Source organism: Sminthopsis crassicaudata, chromosome 3 (assembly GCF_048593235.1).
Source record: "Sminthopsis crassicaudata isolate SCR6 chromosome 3, ASM4859323v1, whole genome shotgun sequence".
Taxonomy (NCBI): Eukaryota; Metazoa; Chordata; class Mammalia; order Dasyuromorphia; family Dasyuridae; genus Sminthopsis; species Sminthopsis crassicaudata.
Genome location: NC_133619.1, coordinates 621892182 through 621913866, shown reverse-complemented (window position 1 = coordinate 621913866; position 21685 = coordinate 621892182). Strand labels below are relative to the sequence as shown.

The 21685-nt window shown below is 40.5% G+C and overlaps 1 protein-coding gene across 2 annotated transcripts in view; it reads left to right on the top strand.

The window, feature by feature from the left end:
• The first annotated feature begins 424 nt into the window (after nucleotides 1–424).
• The window catches only part of PIK3CD (phosphatidylinositol-4,5-bisphosphate 3-kinase catalytic subunit delta), a 66516-nt gene continuing 45255 nt past the window's right edge, over nucleotides 425–21685 (top strand). For both annotated transcript variants that reach the window (XM_074306335.1, XM_074306334.1), the window contains exon 1: nucleotides 425–508. The gene's annotated coding sequence lies outside the window, so the exon portion shown is untranslated. The remainder of the gene's footprint in view (nucleotides 509–21685) is intronic.

Sequence of the window (21685 nt, the reverse complement as noted above, 5' to 3'; positions counted from 1 at the left end):
AGGTCGGCTTGTGGAGGGTGGGGGTGGAAAGACCCTGGTGCCGGTTTCAAATCTTCCCTCTGACACTTATGAAAAGTATATGACATGTTCCCCTCTCTGAGCCTCAGTTTCCTCATCTGTAAAAAGAAGACGGGATTTACACTATAGCCTCCAGCGTCTATAATTCCCCCCGTGGGGGTGTGAAAGCCTGATAGACTTGAGAAGGTCCTGGGATTCTTTGCCTTCTGCTCTTAGGGAGAGCCGGACTTGGGCAGTACCACCTTCAGTTCCAGAAAGAGGCTGGGGCTGGAGGAGGCTGTCGGGGAGAGGGGGACAGTCGAAGTTGTTGTTTTTCCTGTTGCACGCAGAAAGGAAACAAAATAGGAAGTTGAGGGTGCCGGGTGTGAGCAGGCCGGTTGCATACGCCTCTCGCTCACACTTGCCACCCTCCTTGCTGGCTGGCTGCCTCTCGTTGGTGCTGCTGCCTGCCAGCCTGCCGGCCTGCCTGCCTGCCTCCGTCTTCATGCCTGTAAGCTAACGTCTCTTGTTTCTCTTTGGGTGTTGGGAGGAAATGGAGCTGGGCTCGGGGTCTGGGATGGGATGCTGCAGGGCGGGGGAGGGGGGCAGAGGGAGTGAGAGGGGGCCACCACGGGAGGTCAAGGGAGGACAGGAGGCCGGGCGGGCCCAAGGGATGCATCGCAGTGCAGCTGCCGGGCCGCCTGCAGAGCTGTCCCCTCTCCGCCCTTGCATCTCCATTGCGGATGGCTGGGAAGGACGAATACCGAGCCGGTCTGGGGCCGGGAAAAGGGGACGGGGGAGAACGAACCCTTCGCAGAGGAACGGTTTTCAGGCTGGTTGGCAAATGACCGACCCCGGGCGGGCGGCTGGGCTCACCTTCGCCGGATGCAAGGGGAGTGGTGCTGGGCTAAGGAGCATCCTCGGGAGCCCGGGGGCCTGTCGGGCTTTACGTGGGAGAGAAAGGGTCTGGTCCCTCCGCCCCTCCCCCCACCCCCACCCCGAGCCCTGCTCCTCAGTCCCTTCCTCTTTGTCCCCTCCCCCCAGAGCCGCCCCCACCCCCACCCTAGCCATGAATCAAAGCAGAAAAAAATGGAGCGGGGCCAGTGGGCCGGGCTGGCGGCTCATTCATCGCATGCAGGGGGAGCTCACCACATGTTTACAGCTCTCCTGCGGAGGTTCTGTGAGCGAGGAGGCTCCGGCGAAACCTCGGAGCAGCCTCGCATTTCCTGACTCGAGGGGTTTTTTATACTCTTACCCGTAAATCGGGCTGAATGAAACGTCGCTTTTTTTTTTTTCTCTTCTAAAACCTAGTTTCCTGTTTTTATTTAGGGTCTTTCCCTCTCCTGCCATCCCCGCCTCCCCCTCCCCCCCTTCCCCGCTGCCTTTGAAACCCAGGGAAGCAGACAGGGAACAGGGAAGACGCTTTTTCACTCTGAGCATAGCGGGGTGATCCATTGGAATAGGGGGTTCTGGGTTCGAATCCCAGCTCTGCCATTTTTGTACACGTGACTTCATTTTGCTGGACCTCAGTTTCCCCATCTGTCAAATAGACTTGGACTGAGCAACTCCTAAAGGGCTCCCTCCTTAAGTATGTAATAAACGTTTATCGATAATTCTGATTGATTGGTGTCCCTTCTGGCTCAGGCTCCAGATCAATAATCCCAGCTCCCGCGAGCGTGGCTGGGAGACTCTTAGACGCCGCCTGTCAGGAAAGAACTTTCATTTGACATGAGGGAAAGTGGAGCCCTGAAGGAGAAAGTGGGGGGAAGTCACGAGCAATCAATCAACAAGTATTTCAGGAAGGGCCCGCCTCCCGGGCTCTGGGAATACAGGAAAGAACTAAGTGATGTCTCCTCTGTTGGATGCTCGGGGCCCTGGCTGACACCTTCAGATGGCCCAGGCCTGATTCATCCTCTCCCTTTCTGCTAAAACAACAAAAAAAGATTGGTCCCCAGTTTTCAGATATCAAAGTAGCTCCTTTTGTGGTTATGTCTCAGTAATGATAATACTGATGATAATGATTGTCGGGCAGTGTGGCTTAGTGAGTAGAGAGCAACCTCTTATAATTTTTTGCATTTTTTTTTTGCTGAGGCAATTGGGATTAAGTGACTTGCCCAGGGTCACACAGCTAGGAAGTGTGAAGTGTCTGAGGCGGGATTTGAACTCAGGTCCTCCTGACGTCAGGGCGGGTGCGCTACCCACTGCGCCATCTAGCTGCCCCTGCATTTTTTTTTTTTTGCTGCGTGATCTTCACAGCAAGGATGAGCTAGGTGCTTATTACCCCATTTTACAGGTGAGGAAATTGAAAGCAGTCTGGGGGTTAAGTGACTTGCTTGGAGACAGAAGTATCTGAGGCAGTATTTGAACTCATCTTCCTCACTCCCATCCCATCAATTTATCATAGAGACAGTGCAAATCAGCACTAATAAAGGGATTCTCCTCCCCTGGGAGCTCTCTATAGCAACAAGATCTGAGATCTGGTCCAAACAATGATGTTCATAATAGTCTGGGCCTGCTCTGTGCTAAACACAACATGTTTGTAAATCACGTTGCTTTGGTTTACAAAGCTTTTTTCACAGGGTGAGTGTTGAAAACTATCTTTGTATTTTGAAAAATAAAAAGCTATTATTATTTTTTAAAGTAATAAATCAATCTAATCAAAAGTATGGGGGGGGATTGATATACATGTATCACCAGAAAAATAAAACAATTAAAAAGGCAAAAAAAATTAATGTAAAAAAAAGTATGGTGGGAAAACAAAGCTCTTTGCACCCATTGAATGAACCAGGAATGGCATCTTTGACCCCTACCATATTCTGCTCTTGCACCCCAAGCCTAATTAATTGCTGCTCTGACAGTATCAGACACTCTCCCTGCCTAGCACCCCCATTTCGGAGGCGACCTGGCTGGGACTCCAAGCACAGAGCCTTTGACACCATAGCCAGGCCTCTTTTCACCATATCATAATAGGATGGATCCAACTAGACCCTAGTCTCTTCTTTGCTTTTAGTTACAAGTGGTAGAATTGGTTGAAGAGTATGAGTGTGGGTATGGTGGTGGGGCTGGGAAAGGGAGAGATGATGATGGAAGTTAAAAGTCAGTAATTCGCCATATAAGCGTGGCATCTGCCCTGTGGTATAATGGAGCAAGTGCCTCAGTTTCCTTTCTTGGAAAACCGAGAAGGTTGGAGTAGATGATAAAGGGCCCTTCCCCAATTTCCTCATTCAATTTAACATGTTTTAATGCATGTGCAAGGCACTCCCATGCTTGCAGGGCCATCCCCAGTCATCCTGATTTCTATCTGGCCACTGGACCCAGAGGGCTCTGGAGGAGAAAGTGAGTCAGGTGACCCTGCCCAGCCCTCCCTCACTTAAATCCAACTCACTTTCCTGTCACGGAATCATGTCCCTGATGGTCCCCTTCCAGAACAAAGGACAAACAGCAACAACGTGCAAGACATTTCACTAAAAATAAGACAGTTCCTGCCTTTACACTGTAAGCTTCTTGAAGGCAGGTCTCTGAAGGTCCTGAAGGAATGGTCTTGTGCCTCTTTTTGTATTCCCTTAGCCTAGGACTTGGCACAAAGCTGGCATTTAATAAATGTTCTAGGGGGGCGCCCACAAATAAACGTAAAGCAATATGGAAACAGGAGAGTACTGACAGTGGAGCAGGGTGCAGAGTTGGAAAAGGCTTTGTGTGGCAACAACTTGGCAAGAAACTCCAGATCCTAAGAGGGAAGGGTGAGTAGGGAAGACGTTCCAGGCATGAGCTACAGCTGCCTACAAAGACTTGGAGATGGGAGAAGGCACCGAGATCTCACCATGAGCTTCACACCAAAGACCTCTGGGGAAAGGCTGGGGCAGTCTCAGTGCCAGTCTGGCTCTGTTCCTGACTGATCACTATCCCTAGCAAGAAAAAGATCTTTTTATTCTTTACTGTGCCCTCAGTTTCTAGGTCTGTGAAATGGGGGCACAGGTACTTGCTGAACTGAGGATTGAGGGACCACATTACATGACAGGCAAGATGCCTTTTCCTCCCTCGCTGGGAACTCACACATGCAAAGACAAAGTCAGCCCTACTCAGCTAGCCCTATTTGTTGTCCCCAGGGAGTTCATGCTGGGTCAGTCCCTGCTTCCCTTTTTGCTTTTTTTTTTCAATCTCAGAGCTGAAGGGAGAAGTGAATGTGCATTGAGGGGAGTAATTCCCCTTCTGCCTGGCTTGTTTTTGGAAACCATTTCTTGGTTAGAGAATAGTTCCCTACTTACTAGGGGCCAGCTGTGCTGTGGGGCCCGACTTGAGGGTTGGAGGCCTCAAAAAACAACAAAAAAACCCCCAAAACCCCAAAAAACAAGCCCAGCAGGTCCCTTGCCTAGGACTCAAGAGAATGAGACATTTGTGCTTATTCAAGATCACAAATGTCAAGATTTGTTTATGTGACAAAGGGCAGAAGATCAGGGTTAGGTACTGGGTGGTGGGTGAGGTTTGGAATCAAGAAGACCCTGCTTCTAATCAGCTATCTGATTTGGGACAAGTGACGTAACCTCTCCTGAACCTCAGTTTACTCATCCTTGAAATGGGCATGCTCTCTGTAGTCCTTAGTTTACAAGTTGTCATCAAGGATTTATTCAACCAGTACTTAGTGAGTGGCTATTGTGTACCTACTCCCCAGACGCAAAGACAAAATAAAACAGCAGGGCTTTCCAGGAGTTTGTATCCTTCTATCTCAAATGAACTGACAGTTTTACGAATGTCTAACTAGGAAGGATTTCAACTCTGTCTAATCTAATTTTACAGATGAGGAAACTGAGGCTTAAGATTAAGTGACTTTCCCAAAGTCACAAAGATGATACGTAGCAGATCTGACAAAGGCAATAAACATCCACTTTGTGCTGTGCCTTGTTGTTGTTGTTGTTGTTGTTTTAAATAACTTTGAGGAAGGCATTATTATTATCCCCATTGTATAGTTAAGAAAACTGAGGCTGACGGAGGTGAGGTGGCTTGTGGCAGCTAAGTAGGATCTGAGGACAGGTTTGAATTCAGGTCTTCATAACTTCAGGCTCAGTGTTCTATCTACTATATTCCAGATATTATATTATATATAACATATATATACTTTATAATATTTTAATATACTACTTCCCAGATACTTCTGTATATTCCAGATACAAAAAGTATCTGGGAAGTAGTATATTGTAATATTATAAAGTATAGATATATATTATATATAATATAATAAATCTATTTATAATACTCATTATTATTATTATTGTAATTAATATAAATTGTATATGTTAATAATGTATTGTATATATTATAAATATGCATTATATTATCACAAATTACATATTATATTATGATAAATTATAGATTGTATTATGATAATTAGTTAAATTAGGGACTTCAGCCCCTAAATTCTCCCATTTCCCTGGTTGGTTTAGATTACATTATCCACAATAGGGTTCTGTGAGTGGCAAAGGTCGCGAAAACTCCTTTCAATTAAAGGTAATATTCTGGCTTGAAATTTTAAAACATGTGACTGATGGAAATTCCCATTCCCCCACCTCCCCAATCATAGCTAAAGTATTTCCAGTTTCAAGATGGAAAAAAAAAGTCCAAGACCTCTCTCCCCACCTTCTGTTTCATTTAAAATCAAGTGCGTATTTTCCACTCCACGAATGGTGGATTTTGCATCAAGCTGAGCAGCTGGGATTTGGGGATTCTCCTTCCTTTTGAGATGCTCTCACTTCACCTTGTGAAGCTCCCTCACTTCACCTGTGTGAAATGCTCTCATTTCAGCTCTGGGAGATGAGCTAACTCTCCCACAAGCCCTGCCTGCCCCTTCATATTTGTTTACCTCTTACATTCAGCCTTTTGTGCATTGTAGACAACAGTCCCAATTTTCTCCTTCCCTGGGAAGGGCTTTGCTCTTTCTTGCTCGGTGTTGAACACTCTTGGGAAAGTCCTTTCCTGCTAAAGAGGTTGATGAGAAGCCTTGCATCCACTCCAACCACAAGGCTAATGAACCAACTTCCGTTCAATTCAATGAGTGCTCACCACTTATCATGGGAAAATGTGGTTTCAAAAGTCTCTCTTTCTGAACAGAATCGCCCCTGAGTAGCTGAGCCAGAAAGGGAGGTGAGGGAAAGTGATGGGTGGAGGAGTTTCTGAAGTGCTGTTTCAATTACCTTGTGCTTGATTCAAGAGTGCAAGTAAATAGTACTAGCAAAGCAAGAGAGAAATGGAGGAGAAGGGGGAGGAGAGGGGGGCTACAAAGCTGGGGACAAGGGGCCTGCTGAGCAGGGACGTAGTCTCAGAGACCGAATCACAGTGCTGGGAAGGAATTCAGTGGCCAGCCAGTCCAACCCTCAAATTCATTACTGACAATATGATCATTTGGCCTTGTAGACCTCCAGTGGCTACTAATCCATCCCCCCCTTGAGGTAGTCCACCCTACTTTGAGTTTTTCCTGAGGTCAAACCTAATTTGCTTCCTTGTACTTCCACTCACTTTTTGGATGGGGCAAAATAAAAGGAGTCTCATCCCTCTTCTCCTTTGGTCCTTTCTTCTCTGGACAAAACATCCCCGATTCTTTGGGTTTCATGCAATGGACTCAAGGCTCTTCACTATCCTGGTGACCATCCACTGGATGCTCTCAAGCTTGTGAATATTCTTCCTAAAACAAGCCACCCTAAAGGGGATATAGAACTCGAGATATATTCTGACCACCAATGAGCAGTCTTTTGAGTCCTGATAGGATAAATGGGAGTGAGCTTCCTTTTGGGGGAAGTTGGGTAAAAAATCTCAGCTTGGCCACTCACTTCCTTTTTCATCTGCAAAGAGAGAAGGCTGGACCAGATTATTTCTAAGGTCCCTTTTACATCCAAATCCACGATTTTTCTAAGGTCCCTTTTACATCTAAATCCACAATACTGTGATCAAATAACTCTTCAAAGGAGATAAAGATTCTCTATTGAGTTTTCGACTTTGGTATCTGATTTGGATTTCAAAATTCCATGCTTCACCCTCCTAACCTGAAGTTAGTGATTTTTCTTTAAAATATTTTAATATGTTCATTTATTCTCAAATGAATAAGAATGCATTGAGTACAAGCAAGCAAACAAAATGGTAATAACATCTTCACGATAACTGACCTGTTTGCATTTTTACTGAAGAAAAATATACATTTGAACTAAATGTGTATTTTGTTATGTTTAATAAATGCCAACATATGTGCCACATAATGTGCAACATATTTTATATTTATGTATTATATTAATTGTGATTGTAGATAATATAACCACATAATGTGCAACATATTTTATATTTATGTATTATATTAATTGTGATTATAGATAATATAACCACATAATGTGCAACATATTTTATATTTCTTTATTATATTTATTATGATATAGATACTATAACCTCATAATATGCAACATATTTTATATTTACTTATTACATTATGATATATAAAAATATATAATATAACAAATTAATTTTTAACAACAACCAATTTTTTATGTCCCCATCCAATCTCTTTCCTATGTTCTCTCAATTTTTTCACCGTCATTTTGCTGTTTCAATTCTACTTTTTTTTTTTTGCTAGGTATCACTTAATGTTTCTTCTCATTTTTCAACCCGTTATTCATATTTGTCATTTTTATGGGCTAATAATATTCCATTACATGAATTCCATACTACAATTTATCCTACTATTCTGCAGCTGTTGGACCTTTTTGTTGTTTCCAGTTTTTAACTATTACAAATTTAAAAGTTATGTTTTGGGTTTTTTTTTTTTTTTACAAAGAGATCTTCTCTTTCAACCCTTTTTAATAATATACTTAGTTCTATCAGTGGGTTTGTTGAGTCAGAAGATATAACCAATTTTGTAAATCTTAGTATGTACTGCCAGATTATTATTCAAAAGGATGGAACCCACATCAATAGAAAATTATACCAGTAATGCAATAGAATGCGTATCTATTTGTTGCCAGTCCTGCCAACAATGACTTATATTGGTCTTAACCATTTTAGCAAGTTTTATATATAGGAGAAAGCTCAAAGTTGTTTTTACAACATCACAAAATCTTTTAAGAGTTGGAAAAGATCTGTACAAATTATAGATTCTGGAAAGAAATTCTCATTATGACATACTAGTTAGCTTTTCTTTGACTTCAAGGAGTCTTGACATTTTATCCTCCCCTTCCTTTAACTCTAAAAAAGTTTCCTTATCGATTTCCCTGCAATCTTGAGTATGGAAGGAACCTAAGAAGTCACTACCTGTGTCTATTTCCTTCCTATCCTCCCCATAGTCCCAGCAAGATATCATTGATTCAGCTGAACAAACATGTAAGCTTTTGATATTTGTAAGAGACTGTGATGAGTCCTGAGGATTCAGAAGTTCAATGACACAATCCCTGCCTTCTAGTCACTTTTGGTTTAGAAACTAGATGAACTATATATACACAAGTAACCAACTCAGAATGATTCTGTGCAACGTGCTTCAGAGGGGTCAATCCAGAGTATAGAGAAGGATCAATTAGAGATGAGCCATCAAGGCAGATGTCATAAAAGAGGTGGCTCCTGAATAGGGCTTCTGAAGGATGAAATAGTGATGGGGAGGGTCTATTTCAAGTCTGGGGCACAGCATGAAGAAAACATGGATGCTGAGGGAGGCAGGGAGAAATAAAAGAGTAGCAAGCAACAACGAACAAATATGTAAGCTTTTGATATTTGTAAGAGACTGTGATAAGTCTTGGGGATACAGAAGTTTAACTGAAGCATTAGGAAATGAACACTATAGAGAGATGCTTTCTCTTTATGTGTAATAATTCTATCCATAATATTATCTTACTACAAAGTATTCCATATTCATGGGTTAAGGTTTAGAGAGGGAGATCTGTGCTTTGTGGGTTTTGTCAGTATGGGAATCCTCAGTAAAGAAATTCCTTCCACCAATAAAATTAGATCTTATAGTTGCCAGGTAACATTGAGAGGTGAGGCAACTTGCCCACAACCACATAGCTACTATGAGTCAACCAGGACTTTTGGGACCCTAGGCTAGCTCTCTACCTATCTGAGCATTTGTGTGCTCATATGATCATCATAATTTGTATTATTCTACATAAATACAGAATAACCTATGTTATGATTATATTGAGAATCTTAAAGGATAATATATCTGAACGTTCAACCTTCTAATGTAATTCTGTTATTCTTTGCCTGAAGCCAGGATTGTTGATTTCTCCCAGTTCTGTCCCTCCCCTCTTATCTAGCTCCCACCCCACTCACTAACAACTTCCTCCCAAGAGAACTTTCCAGGCTCAGGCTGAGATCACAGCTCTTCCATATTTTGGTATTCCCTTAGTTTAGAAAAACAAGAGAGCGGGGTCATCTATGACCCAATTTTGCCTATGTGTTTCCTCTTCCTCTTTTGCAAGTTAAAATTATAAAACTGAACTGATCTTGTGGGATTGTCCCAGCCATTGCAAAAGATCTTTGGAAATTTCTCAGCATTTAAAGTTATGAGTTCTGGTGCCCCTGATTTGGTCATAAGGGTTTTGGGGGTGGGGGACAATGACAAGAGTACATTTGTCTACAGGGTCTACATTTGTTCTCTAGATGGCATGAATTCTATTTTTTTTTTAGTTCAATTAAATTTTTCAACATTATCAATCAAATCAGAAAGTACATATGTGTAATATTCTATACTTATTTTTTTCTTTTTCTTTTTCTTTCTTTTTTTAGTTAATTTTACAATTATAAATTTTTTTGACAGCATATATGCATGAGTAATTTTTTTTAATAACATTATCCCTTGTATTCATTTTTCCAAATTATCCTCTCTCTCTCTCTCTCTATTCCCTCCCCTAGATGACAGGCAATCTCATACATTTTACATGTGTTACAGTATAACCTAGATACAATATATGTGTGTAAATCCAATTTTCTTGTTGCACATTAATTATTAGCTTCCGAAGGTATAAGTAACCTGGATAGATAGACAGTAGGGCTAACAATTTACATTCACTTCCCAGTGTTCCTTATCTGGGTGTAGTTATTTCTGTCCATCATTGATCAACTGGAAGTGAGTTGGATCTTCTCTATGTTGAAGATATCCACTTTCATCAGAATACATCATCATATAGTATCATTGTTGAAGTGTATAATGATCTCCTAGTTCTCGTTTCACTCAGCATCAGTGGCTTGAATTCTTTTATTCTCTGCAAGGGAAGGTTCATTTTTCCAATTTTGGCCCTGAAATCTTGAAAAGGAACTATCTGGGAGAGAAGTCAACTTTATTCAATTCAATAAGTTTCTTTATGGTGCCTACTATGTGCCAAGTACTGTATTAAATGCTGGAGATACAAAGACAAAAATGAAATACTCCTGGACTTCAAGGAGCTTACATCCTACTGAGGAGAAATAACATGTTCACAGAAAACTCAATACAAAATACTTTGCAAATCACTGGCGATGGAAGGCAGGGAGGACAAATAGCCGATATTTATGCAGTCCTGCAAATTTTGTAATGTACTTTACATAAATTATCTGGAGAGGTTTCATGGACTTGGAAATAAGATGACATGAATTCAAACTCTTCCACTGGCATGTAATAGAGTGTGGCTTTGGATAAATCACTTAATCTATTTGGACCTCAGTTTCCTCATGGATCAAATAAAGGGTTTGGACTAGATGAACTCTAAGATCCCTTGTATCTCTCACCACAACCCTGTGACCAAGGTGCTGTTATTATCCCCATTTCAAAGGTGAGGAAATGGAGACTCAAAGGAGCTATGGTTATACAACTAGGAAATATTCAAAGTGAAGGAATCAGGTCCTCTTAACTCCATGTCCAGCTCTCTACACCATTCACAACTTAGGGGAAAGACCTTGTGTACAAAATGACTCTTGAGCTAGAACTTGAAGGGCACTAGAATTTTCAAAAGGTCGATATGAAGAAAAATTGCACTGGAGACCAGCCTGTGAACAGACATGGAGGCTAGAAATATAGTACTAAGTTCAAGGAATAATAAATTAGTTTCTTTGGCAATAACTTGCATGTGAGAGAGTAAATTTGAAATAAGCCTAGAAAGGTAGGCAGAATTGCAAAGAGCTTCTCATGATTGTTTGGGGGTAGGAATGGTAGAATGCAGAGCAGGTGAACATCTCTCTGACAAAGACAGAACAAGCAAAAATGGGTGGAAACTTTAAAGATTCCTCCTTTGCAGAGCTGGGGGATTATGGGTGTAGAACGTTGCATGTCATTTTACATTTTTCAATTCATTGATTAGTTTTGCTAAAATGTTTTCCCTCATTTTTTTCTTTGTTATATCTGAAAATGAACAAGGAGGATGCACTGGATAATTTGGATAATAGAGAAGTAAAAAATATATATATCAAAAATTTTCTACAATAAAAAAAAACTATAGAAATTTTACTTAACCCCTCTAATTAATTCTCTATAATTAAGATTGATTAACATTGGAGGAAAGGTTGTGGGGTTTTTTCTGGCTATCTCCTTGGACTAGATGGTCTCTAAGATCCTTTTCAGCTCCAGATTCTATCTATGGTCCCATGTTCAGACTTTCCAGACACACCCCACATAACGTTCTTAATTGATTCCTGGAAAATAGGATGTCAGGAGAAACAACATTACTAGAGGTAGCAGATTTCATGGAAACAATGTTATAACGTGGCCAGCCAGGAGAATAATGTTGCATTGGGGATTGGCTATCATTTATTAATAACTCGATTATAAAGTGACAGGGCAGTCCAGTATATGTCTGAGCTTAGATCTGGAAGGACTTGAAAAATCAGGGAGAGAAGCAAGCTGACCCAGAGGGTTTTCTGCCAGCTGAAAAAGACCAATTTCTTTTCCTTCCTTCCCCTGAACTCCTGGGAGTGAGGAGGAAAATGGGTAATCGGGGTAAAGAGAACTTTTTTTTTTAATCAGTCTCAGGAGTTCTGTGGTTCTGAATCTTTGTTATCTTTTATAATATCTTTTATGATGATTAGGACAGAGAGAATTTAGCTCTCTGAAATTCTAAACCAAAGGGCTGGATTGCCCCAGAGAGTCTTAGGAATGAAGGATTAAGTCTTTAAGGGCAGATTCTCCTCTTTATCTAAATTGAGCACCCAAGAAGAAGAATGGCATCTGGGTCTAGTGTGCCAGGGGGCATAAGGAGGGCTAAACTCATGATTTCATTGATATAGAAAAGAAATAACTTCCACCACTGAGATCAGCACCTGCTCTGCAACATAGTCTTGGAGAATTGCTGAGAAGTTAATGGATTTGCCTAATGTCAGGAAACCACTCTATGTCAAAGGTGGAACTGAAACCCAAGTCTTTCTGACTCCAAGATGATCTCTCTATCGTGTTTGGCTGCTTTAACATACTAATGAGTTTTTTAGCACCAAGAATTCCTTCTTGGCAACAGGGACTCTTGCTGATTTGAGGATTGATTCTGAGGGTCTTATGTTGGTATTGTATTATGAATCAGCAAAGATTCTTAGATCTGAATACAGCAAAGATTCTTAGATCTGAATTTTGTTAGTCTTTTCAAAGGAATAGCTTTTGGTTTTCCTTATAAAATGTATAGGGTTTTGTTTTTCGTTTTATGTATTTCTCCTCTGATTTTCAAGCTTTCTTCTTTTGTATTCATTTTGAGTTTTATTCACTTTAATATATTTTTAATTGGCAAAATATTTGATTAATTCACAAAATATTAACTATAATAATAATAATAATAATAATAATAATAATTCAGGGGGAGGACTGAAGCAGCATGGTATAGTGAGAAAGGCACTGGTTTAGGAGTCAAAGGACCTGGATTCAAATCCTAACTTCTATTTAATGATAGAGACAGGGACAAGACTTGTGAATTTGTTGTTATAAGGAATTCCTGAAGGAGGGAACTCCCTCTAGCCATGCAGATACACCCCCACACACAGGTTACCTCCCATACAATTTATACTCTTAGAAAGTTTCCTGGGGCACTGAGAAAGTAGAGAATTTGTCCAAAGTCATACAGACAGTATTTATCATGGATGAAACTTGAACCCAGGTCTTCTTGGCTTCAAGGATGGCATTTTCTTTACTATATCATGTTATTTCTCTTCATGATAATAGCTGAGAAGTGTATTCAGTGTTTTGAGATTTTCCCTAAGACAACAAGCAATCTAAAATAGGTTAAATGTGTGCAATTCTTGTAAACATATTTCCATATTCATCATGACATCATGACAAGCTTTAAGTTGAATTATGTTGTCTGAGTATCCTGTACACTTGTCAGCTGGCTTAGTATCTAAAGAGGATGTTGATTCAGCCTGGAACTTGCTTTAAATAGGGTTAAACAAACAATTTCAGGAGAAATATCTTCTGGGGAAAAACAAACAAAAACCCCCAAAAAACCCAACAACAACCCTGACTCCTCCTTGCCTTATCCATCCCCCCAATTAAAAAAAAAAACTCCATTAAAGAAAAAAAATGTGTCTGATTCTTATTAGGAGCAGATGAAAGAATGAGAAAAATCACGCCTGCCCTGCTGCCTGGAACAGCCCGTGCCTGCCAAGCTCCATTGGTGGGAAAGGTTATTTTTTTCCTTTTTATTTTTGGTAAAGACCATTTGAATAATGAAGCTTGTTGTGAGATTCTGCTATCATTCAGAAACCAGTGATGAGGTTGTTCCCCGACCCGTCTCTTCAAAAAAATGATAATATATATATGAGAGGTAGAGTAGTGTCTAGTTTGTTGTTGTTCAGCCACTTTCAGTCTAACTCTCTGTGACCCCATTTGGGATTTTCTTGGCAGAGATACTGGAGCAGTTTGTGTACTTAAGTGTTCTGCTCTCCAAACTTGTTTTGATCATATTCTGTCATCACTTTTTGCATTCACCCCAATATGTGAATAATTGTTTATTATACTCTTATTACTAGTTATTTTATTAATTTAAAGTATTAACTATTTTAACTTATTTGTTCATTCTTAGTGTACTGCTTTACCAATAATTACATGCACTATAAAATTTACATGAAAATTGAGATTAAAAAAAGATGAGCTAAAGAACAATTTATATTTTTGATATGGACGTAATAGAGAGCCAGTGGAATTTATTGAGTGGAGGAGTGACACAATCAGACCTGCTGTTTAAAGAAAATATTTTTGTTAGCTGTGTGGACAATAGAGATGTCAGAGAGATCAATTAGGAGACTATTGATAGGACTAGGATGGTGGATCTACGAGTGGACAGAGAGGAGAGACAGAAATAGCAAGATTGGACAACTGAATGGCAGGGTGAGGTGAGGGACAGGGAAGAGTTGAAGAATAATTGTGCCTTTGATAAAAAAGGAAAGTTTGGAATAGTGGGATGGGTTTTGTCTGGAAAGATAAGGTAATTCAGGAATCTCAATCTATCCCATACAAAATGGAAAGGGAGAAGGAAGAGTTCTTAGTTTTAGGTTGTGCTTGAGGGGTTCAGAGCTTAATCTCCCAGAAGCACCTATTTAGGCATGAGGGGGTCTGAGGAATTGGGGATGAGTGTACTGGGAATCTGGAATTTTCCCAATGGCATCTGTGCAACTGCTAGTGTGGATAATGGCAAGTGCAATATCTTTTAAAGATATTTTCAGATTTGTCATGTTGTACAAAGAAAATCAGAACAAAATGGGGGAAAAATATGAGAAAGAAAAAAACAAACAAAAAAAAGTGAAAATACTATGCTTCGATCCACATTCAACCTCCACAGTTTTCTCTCTGGATGTGGATGGCATTTTTCATCTCAAGTCTGGAATCACTATACCGTTAAGAGTCAAGCTCATCAGAGTTGATCATCATATAATCTTGTTACTGTGTACAGTGTTCTCCTGGTTCTACTCATTTCACTTAGCCTCAGTTCCTATACATCTCTCCAGGCCTCTTTGAAATTATCCTGCTGATCATTTCTTATAGAACAATAATATTCCATAACACTCATATACCATAACTTATTCAGCCATTCCCTGACTAATGGGCATCTTCTCAGTTTCCAGTCCTTTTCCACTACAAGAAGGGCTGCCACAGACATTTTTTCACATGGGCTTTTTGTTCACTTTTATGATCTTAGGCCCTTAAAGGCAGGATGGTATATTGGCAAGGGTGTGATCCTGCCAATTAAAAGAAATGTGGATTTGAATCTTAGCTCTGCTACATAGTAGCTGTATGACCTTGAGCTCATCCAGAACTTAGAGCTCTGAACTAGAGTAGTAACAAGACTTGAGTTCAAATCCTTACTCTCCCACTTACTATCTGTGTGAACTTTCTGGATCTCACTTTCCTCATCTATAAAGTAAGAGAATTAGACTACATGATCAGTCCAGGTATAGGCCTGTAATTCTAAGAACACTTTTGTGAGCCTTGGTTTCCTCATCCACAAAATGAAGGTATTTCACAGGCCCAAGCCTGAGTATAAAATGTAAAGTGAATATAAAGCACTTTGCAGACTTAAAAGCTTGCCAGCTATAATCATTAGATGAATATTATAGCCACTCCATCCTTCTCTAAGACCACAAAGCACCAAGAAGGCGCCAATCTGTGTCGGTAGCTCCCAGTATTGATGAAATCCAAATAACATCCCTTGGCATCTTCTGGGCTTTCCTGGTTGGGTAGCCCCAATCAGCCGAGCTGTTACACAATCTACATGCTCTGGGCCTATAATGTGGTTAGTGATTGACTTTCAATAAGAAACCTCCCAGCTCTCTCTTAGAATTGTTCTCCTTGGAGGTTTGTGCTTAGCTAGCAGATCTATTCCCCCCCTAAGTGCCAGGAGAAAGGGTTGGATTCTCACTTCCCTTCTTTCCTTTCTTTTTTTTTTTTTTAACTTTAAATTTTTATTTCAAAATCAAAAAAGAAAAAAATAATAGAAAAAGAAAAAAAAATCCATTTCTATAAGCACAGAAGAACATAAGAGAGGATTCAAAATATAAGGCAATAAAGTTCCATTTCAGGAAAGCCTATATTATAAATACTACACATTGTGCTCAGAGCTGTCCAGCTTTTCTTTGTTTCCTTGTAGGTTTCTTTTGTTTTCTGTTGTGTATTTTTTACTTTATTCTTTTTTCCGCTTTCCTCTCTCCCTCCTCTCCCCTTTTCTCCAAGAAGGCTACAATTGAGCACGGTTCACTTTCCTTTCAAACCTTACAAGGTAACCGCCCGGCAATAAGTCTTGGGGATCGAGAGAATTGATTTATCATGACGAAGGTCTTGGCTGGCGTCCTCCATCATTGTCTCTGTAGATAAGCCCTAGGTAGGGATAAAAATGGCCTTGATCTTGGGCTGTAGCACTCCTAAAGATGGGTACCTTGAGGGATGATATAGACACAAATAAAGTAAAGGAATTGGGGGTTTGCCACAGTGCACTGAAAAATAATTTTTAAATAGTATTTTTCCAATTACATGTAAAGATATTTTGACCATAAATTTTAGTTCCAAATTTTCTTCTCCCCTCCCTAAGATGGTAAACAATTTGGTGGAGATTATATATGTGTAATCAAGTTAAGACATATTTCCATATTAAGCCCTAAAATTTTAGAGAGTTGATAGGATCTCTGGCTGGCAGTTCCCTTTGGTTTCCCATTTTCTGAGACTCTCAGAAACCCAGGATTTTAGAGGTGAGACATATTGGAGATTTCCTAGGTCAACTCCCTCAAATTTTACAGGAGAGGAAATTAAGACTCTGAGAGCTTCACTGTCTCACCTAAAGTAACACAGGTATAGACTGTGGCAGAACTGATTTTCCAATCCTCTAAATCCCACCTTGTGCTCTTTCTTCTTACAACAATATTTCTTACCCTGAGGATCTGTGGATAGCTTTCAGGGAGCTCTTGAAGATAAATGGGGAAAAATTATTTGTACGTACTTCTATCTGAAATGTATTGTTTCTTTCAGTTATTTTAAAGTGCAATTCAGAGAAGTCCATAGATTTCCCTAGACAGCCAGAGGGGGTCCATGGCACAAAAGTAGGGAAGAAGCCCTGGTCTATACCCTGCTGTTCACTTTATGTAATCTTTCTTTAGTAAATAGAGCTTAAATTCTAGTATTCAAACAAAATGGCCATCAAGGATCCTGTTCCATGCAAAATACACACAAAATTCAGGTGTATAGCCTTAACAAGGGTGAAGAAATCAGGCCTCTGCCACAGGGCACTAAAAACTTTCTCAGGGACTCTTTACTTGTATTTCAAAATCTCTGAACAAGGGAGCAGTGCCTCTGGGATGTCTTTTTCTCTGCCTCCTCCCCAACTGAATTCCAAATTTTAAAAAATAGTGCTCTCTGTATTAGTTGGGAGTTTGAGCTATGGAGGCAATCTAACTCAATGTCTCATTGCTTGGTATATAGTAGGTGCTCCATAAAGGTATCCTGATGGAAAATTTCCTTCTCATTGGTAATTCTATCCCTTGCCCCTTTTCCCATTTCTAATTCTTGACACACACTAAAACAAATGGTCGTAGGTCATAGAGCTAGAGCTAGCCAAGATCTAGTCCAACTCTTTCATTTCACAGATGAGAAAACTGAGACTTAGGGAGGTTGTGACTTGCTCAGAGACAGTCAGGTAAGAGTAGACAAAGTGCAGGACTGAATTCAAATCCTACCTCATACTTTTATTAGCTGTGTAACTCTGGGCAAATCACGTCATCTCTCTCAGCCTCGGTTTTCTCATCTGTGGAATGGAGACAATAATATTGCCTATTTCCTAAGGCTCTGGTGAAGATCGAACCAGAGAAGTTAAGTGCTTCACAATCTTCCAGCACCATATAAATGCTAGTTAGCATTGTAAACCTCAGAGAAAGGATTTGAACTCAGATCCTCAGAGCCATTGTGCTTTCCCCAGTACTGCCCACTCCACTCATTTTACTGAAGTCCAAAGAGGTCAAAGTCTCACAATAACTTGGAGACAGAGCCAAGATCTGAACTCAGATGCTCTTAATTCTGATCATCTTATCATTAGGGCTCCACACCAAGATTCCACATTCTCCTTCAGTGAGAAGAGCCTGAAAGATGGAATTGTTCAGCATCAGCATCAATCCCCTATGGACTGTAATCCATATTTTTATAGGATTCTTTGTTGACTAAGATCTTTCCTCACAATAACCCTGGGAGCTTTTATTTGAGAGAATGAGTTACTCTCCAGAGATCCCGGAAGGCAGTCATGATTCGGATTCAGATCTTCAGAATCCAGACCTGGCATTAGAACCTGCGGCTTCCCTGATGCCCCTGGTTTGGTGTTCTCAACAACACCTCTGTCTACAAAGAAAATGATTGTGATGTGCTCTGATTGCTCCAATTTCCCTCTTCCTGACCAAACCCTAGACCTGCCCAACGCCTCCACAAACCACTTCCCCTTCACCCCCAGGCCCCTGATATTCCAGTCACCTGGGTGCGGTGCTCCCGGACCTTCTTAATGAAGTCATCCCATTTCCCAGGAGCCCCTTGAGTTGGCTGGTGGCCTTCCCTGGGCACAAGACTTATGCCTCTTGGCCCAGTTGCCTCAAAGCCAATTCCTCTACAGAATGTTTACTCAAAAAAGAGGAAGGGAGGGACATGGCAGGAGGCTCTTAGTACAAGACTTAGTTCTGCCCTTTCCCATGGGGAGCAGGGCGTTGTATTCCCAGGAGCAGCATCTATGGGGGATAATAATAGCTGACATGTAGATTCGATGATGGTATAATAATAATAATAATAGCTACACTTAAATAGCCTGTTAATATTTGCAGAGTACTTTCCATGTATTACCTCATTTGATCCTGACAACAATCTCTGGAACATGGGTGCTATGATTAACCTCATTTTACAGATGGGGAAACTGAGGTACCCAAGAGGTGGCTAGGGTCACACAGCTATGAAATGTCCAAGGGAGGATATGAACTCAGACCTTTCTGACACCATTCCAACACCCTGATACCGGATGAATTCTGATTCATAAAAAATTGAAATCAATCAATCAATGTTTATTGATTGCTTACTAGGTACTAGGCATTGTGCTTGTGCAAAGAAGGAAATGGTCCCTAATCTCGAGGAGCTTACATTCTAATAGGGGAAACAACAAATACATATAAAAATACGTGCAGCACAGATGTCATTAATACATAAATACGTCTGTGCATATATAGAGATATCTGCACATAACAGATAAATGCAAGTAGTTTAGGAGGGAAGTGGGATGATCAGGAAGAGGCAGCCCGAGCTGCCTCTTTTGAAGGAAGCAGAGGTGAGGATCGAGGACAATCCAGGCTTGGGGAACACTTAGGGCCGAGTTACAGAGATCGTGTGTGAGGACCAGTTCTGGATGGATCACAGAGAAATTTGTTTGGGGAAGTAATCTGTACTGAAAGGGGGGGTGATGTGCAACAAGGCTTGGAAGGTTCATTGGGGCAGCTTTTATACAGCTTTAAAAGTTAAATAGAAAAGTACCCATTGAGGACCCGAGTTCAAATCTGGTCTCAGACACTAGCTGTATGACCCTGGGCAAGTCACTTAACCCCAGCCTCAAAAAAAAAAAAAAAAAAAAAAGAGAAAAGTATCCATTGGATCCTCGTAGAGAACCATGACAGTGGCTGAGTGGGGGAATTAGGAAATTTTCTTTGGTATTAGTGTGTAGGATAGAGGGAGAGAGGAGAATCATGGAAGCACCATGGAAAGAGCACTAGAAGCCCAAGGATCTGAGTTCAAATCTCTCCTTTGTCATTTTTTTTCCCTTGTCAACTTGGGCAAATCGCTTGAACTCCTTAAATTCTCATCTGTAAAAATTAGGGTGTTGGTTTAGATTTAGTCCCTCAGAAGGGACTGTGAGATCCTGTTCAGCTCCAAAGATAGGATCACACACCATGAAGAGTGGCAGGGGCCCCATCTTATTGAAATTTAAGAATTAGGGGCAGCTGTGTGGTGTAGTGGATGGAACATTGGCCCTAGAATCAGGAGCCCTAAATTAAAATCTGGTCTCAGTCACTTACTAGCTGTGTAAACCTAGGCAAGTCACTTAACCTTGATTGCCTTGTCAAAAATATTAAATTTAAATATTTTTCAAAATTAAGTAAATTTAAAAGTAAATCTAAGTTTACTTCTTAGATGATGTTTTTAAATAGGCAATCAAGGTTAAGTGACTTGCTCAAGTCCTATAGCTGATAATTGTCTGAGACTGGATTTGAATGCAGGCTTTTCTGACTCCAGGAAGTTGCTCCATCTATTGTGCTACCTAGATGCCCCCTTTTTAAAAAAATGTTTCTAGTATTTATACTTCTAAACTATTAAGATCTGCAATTGCACTAAGATTTTGAGGATACTCTGAGTGTGTATACATATGTGCACATGTATATGAGAGGCAAAGAGAGAGAAGAGGAAGAGACAAAAGGAGGAGGAATAAGAGGAGAAGGAAGATGAAAAGGAGTGGGAAAAAGAAGGAAAAACAAGAAGGAGGAGAAAGAGAAGGAGGAAGAAGAGGAGGAAGAGGAGAAGGAGCAAAAGGAAGAGGACAAGGAGGAGGAAAAGGAGAAAGAGGAGGAAAAGAAGAACAAGAAGAAGAAGAAAGAGAAGGAGGAAGAGGAGGAGAAACAGGAAGAAAAGAAGAAGAAGAACAACAACAACAACAACAAGAACAGAACAAGAACAAGAACAAGAAGAACAAGAGCAAGAACAACAACAACAACAACAACAAGAACAAGAACAAGAAGAAAGAGAAGGAGGAAGAGGAGGAGGAGCAAAAGGAGGACAAGGAAGAGGAAAAGGAGAAGGAGAAGGAGGAAAAAAGAAGAAGAAGAAGGAGAAGAAGAAGAAGAAGAAGAAGAAGAAGAAGAAGAAGAAGAAGAAGAAGAAGAAGAAGAAGAAGAAGAAGAAGAAGAAGAAGAAGAAGAAGAAAGAGAAGGAGGAAGAGGAGCAAAAGGAAGAGGACAAGGAAGAGGAAAAGGAGAAGGAGAAGGAGGAAAAAAGAAGAAGAAGAAGGAGAAGAGGAAGAAGAAGAAGAAGGAGAAGAAGAAGAAGAAGAAGAAGAAGAAGAAGAAGAAGAAGAAGAAGAAGAAGAAGAAGAAGAAGAAGAAGAAGAAGAAGAAGAAGAAGAAGAAGAAGAAGAAGGAGAAGAAGAAGAAGAAGAAGAAGAAGAAGAAGAAGAAGAAGAAGAAGAAGAAGAAGAAGAAGAAGAAGAAGAAGAAGAAGAAGAAGAAAGAGAAGGAGGAAGAGGTGCAAAAGGAGGAGGAAAAGAAGGAGGAGGAGGAAAAGGAGAAGGAGGAGGAGAAGAAATAGGAGGAGGATCAGTGGAATATATTAGGTTCACAGGGCAAGATAGTGAATAAAAATAGCAATCTAGTGTTTGACAAACCCAAAGATCCCAACTTTTGGGATAAGAATTCATTATTTGACAAAAACTGCTGGGAAAACTGGAAATTAGTATGGCAGAAACTAGGCATGGACCCACATTTAACACCATATACTAAGATAAGATCAAAATTGGTCCAAGATTTAGGCATAAAGAACGAGATCATAAATAAATTAGAGGAACAGAGGATAGTCTACCTCTCAGACTTGTGGAGGAGGAAGGAATTTGTGTCCAAAGGAGAACTAGAGATCATTATTGATCACAAAATAATAAATTTTGATTACACCAAATTAAAAAGTTTCTGCACAAACAAAACTAATGCAAACAAGATTAGAAGGGAAGTA